At 45.8% G+C, this 2,758-nt stretch overlaps 1 non-coding gene across 1 annotated transcript; it reads right to left on the bottom strand.

Moving 5' to 3' along the window:
* Positions 1-1,694: 1,694 nt before the first annotated feature.
* Positions 1,695-1,784, bottom strand: trnar-ucg (transfer RNA arginine (anticodon UCG)). The gene is given in 2 exon segments: positions 1,695-1,730; positions 1,748-1,784. It is a non-coding gene; the product is annotated as a tRNA-Arg (tRNA).
* Positions 1,785-2,758: the final 974 nt, after the last annotated feature.

The following is a 2,758-nucleotide window of genomic DNA, read 5'->3' on the forward strand; positions in this document are numbered from 1 at the left end:
ACTATTCTCTATCACTAAAAGGCCTGTACTTAGTTTCGGACTGGCCCATCAGGTCAGGGCAACAAATGGCCTTTCGTTCAGGTCCACAGTCTGCAGGATTCAAAAGCTGGTATGGACTGGTAGCTAGGAGCGCCCATTTCGTAGCGAGCGTTGACTAGAGACTTACTTGGTTGGCGGCCGCTGGACAGTTCACTCTCAGGGGTTGCTTCGCGTTGCTGAGTGACTCTGTCAAGAAGGACGATTTGAACTTGGGGGCTTTACTTTATAGTCCCCAGTGGCTTCCCGCCCTTCGGGGCGAACCCCGTACCTGGTTCCCAGTGATTGGACTGCGTTCCGATCACTTGGATCGATTTCTCCAATACTGGAGTCGTTCCCTGATCGCTGGGCGGTCCCGAAATGTCCGTTGACCTTCCTTTGTCTTTGGGTCCTGCTGGCGCCGAGGAGTCTGGCTTGGCTTTATTCACCTTAATTGTTGCAATTGCGCCTTGGAATTGCTCATTACTATGCAGATGGCTGCTGTTTCAGTGCTTTCTGGTTTCTTACTGGTTTCAATACACATGATTGCTGTATTTGCTAGTGTTTGCCTGTGTTAGCTGAATTTCCCTTCAGTCTTCGCGATTCTCCATTTTAAGTCGGGAAGTGGCCAACCCAGGTGGCTACAGCCCCTTACTCTGAGATCATTCCCTCTGGTCCGAGACTCTCCCACATGAAGAAACAACCTCTCAGCACCCACCCTGTCAATCCCCCTGTAAATCTCTTAAATGGTGAATTTGAATGGTGGGATTTCTTCCATGTCCCAAAGATTAGTTCAGGCCTCTGGATTTCCAATCCAGAGACATAATCTTTCATCCCTCTGGACAAAAAACAGTTGATTCAGCTCATTAGTAACATCTTGTGCCAGTGGGCCAATGAATGGCAAATGGTGCTTAATTTGGATAAATGCGGGGTGATGCATTTTGGTTGATCCAATCAGAGCTGGACTCGCTCCATTAATAGTAGGGAGTTGGGTAGAGTTATAGAACAAAAAGATCAAGGAGTACAGGTCCATAGCTCCTTGAAGATAGAGTTGTAGTCGGACAGAATGGCGAAGAGGGCTTTCAGCATGCTAGGTTTTATTGGTCAGAATATTGAATACAGGAGTTGGGACGTCATGTTGAAGTTGTACAAGACATTGGTAAGACCACACATGGAGGACTGTGTTCAGTTATGCTCACCCTATTATAGCAAGGATATTGTTGAACTAGAAAGAGTGCAGAAGCAAATCCTTTAAAAATCAGTTGGACAGTTACATGGCAGGGTGGATAAGTGGGGGATATGGGCCAAACACGGGCAAGTGGGACTAGCTTAGTGATAGAAACTGGGCGGCATGATCAAGCTGGGCCGAACGGCCTGTTTTCATGCTGTAAACATCTATGACTCTATCCATCTTCCTGAGGGCATTCGAATTTCCTCCACAGAATTGTATTGAACTGATTGATACAGAATAATTTATTCTACAGTTTATTCAAATCAGACAGATATTGTGGATTCATTCGGGGCTAAACAAAATACTAAGATGAGAGACAATTGAATGAACAAAGTTACAAGAAATTACATTCCAAAAAACCCCAACCTTGACAGGTGGACAGGTGGAAGTTTGAGCTGAGGAGGGAAAACTCGGCTGTCAGCAAGTTCCACCGGATTTCTGTGCAAAACGACCACGGCAGGACTCGAACCTGCAATCTTCTGATAACATCACTAAGAGTCACCGAAGTCAGACGCCTTATCCATTAGGGCACGCGGCCAAGAGTTAGGATCGGTGAGCTAATGTTTAGCCCATGTGAATAAATACTGCAATATTTCTCCAATACAGGAACATTGGTGATCACAGCTTTTGACAAATGTAGAATTCTTTACCCGTCAGTCTGGCCTCAATAAAACGCGATATGGATTTGTAGGCATAGTATTATTTATTTTTAACCAACTTGTAAGTCTGACTCGCTTCACAGGGAAACAGAACACAGAACCAGTCTCCTGGTCCCCTTGGAAACGAATGAGGTCCGAGACAAAGGGATCTCTGCAAATACATTCGGATGGCATCACGGTCCACATACAGATTCCCATAGGTCATCCTATACCCCTCCTGACATGGCCATACATCCTAATTGGCTCACTTTTCCATAAGACCATAAGACCATAAGACATAGGCGCGGAAGTAAGGCCATTCAGCCCATCGAGTCCACTCCACCATTCAATCATGGCTGATTTCAACTCCATTTACCCGCTCTCTCTCCATAGCCCTTAATTCCTCGAGAAATCAAGAATTTATCAACTTCTGTCTTAAAGACACTCAACGTCCTGGCCTCCACCGCCCTCTGTGACAATGAATTCCACAGACCCACCACTCTCTGGCTGAAGACATTTCTCCTCATCTCTGTTCTAAAGTGACTACCTTTTATTCTAAGCCTGTGCCCCCGGGTCCTAGTCTCCCCTGCTAATGGAAACAACTTCCCTACATCCACCCTATCTAAGCCATTCATTATCTTGTAAGTTTCTATTAGATCTCCCCTCAACCTCCTAAACTCCAATGAATATAATTCCAGGATCCTCAGACGTTCATCGTATGTTAGGCCTACCATTCCTGGGATCATCCGTGTGAATCTCCGCTGGACCCACTCCAGTGCCAGTATGTCCTTCCTGAGGTGTGGGGCCCAAAATTGCTCACAGTATTCTAAATGAGGCCTAACTAATGCTTTATAAAGCTTCAGAAGTACATCCC

The sequence above is a fragment of the Scyliorhinus torazame genome, chromosome 24 (assembly GCF_047496885.1).
Source record: "Scyliorhinus torazame isolate Kashiwa2021f chromosome 24, sScyTor2.1, whole genome shotgun sequence".
NCBI classification, from domain to species: Eukaryota; Metazoa; Chordata; class Chondrichthyes; order Carcharhiniformes; family Scyliorhinidae; genus Scyliorhinus; species Scyliorhinus torazame.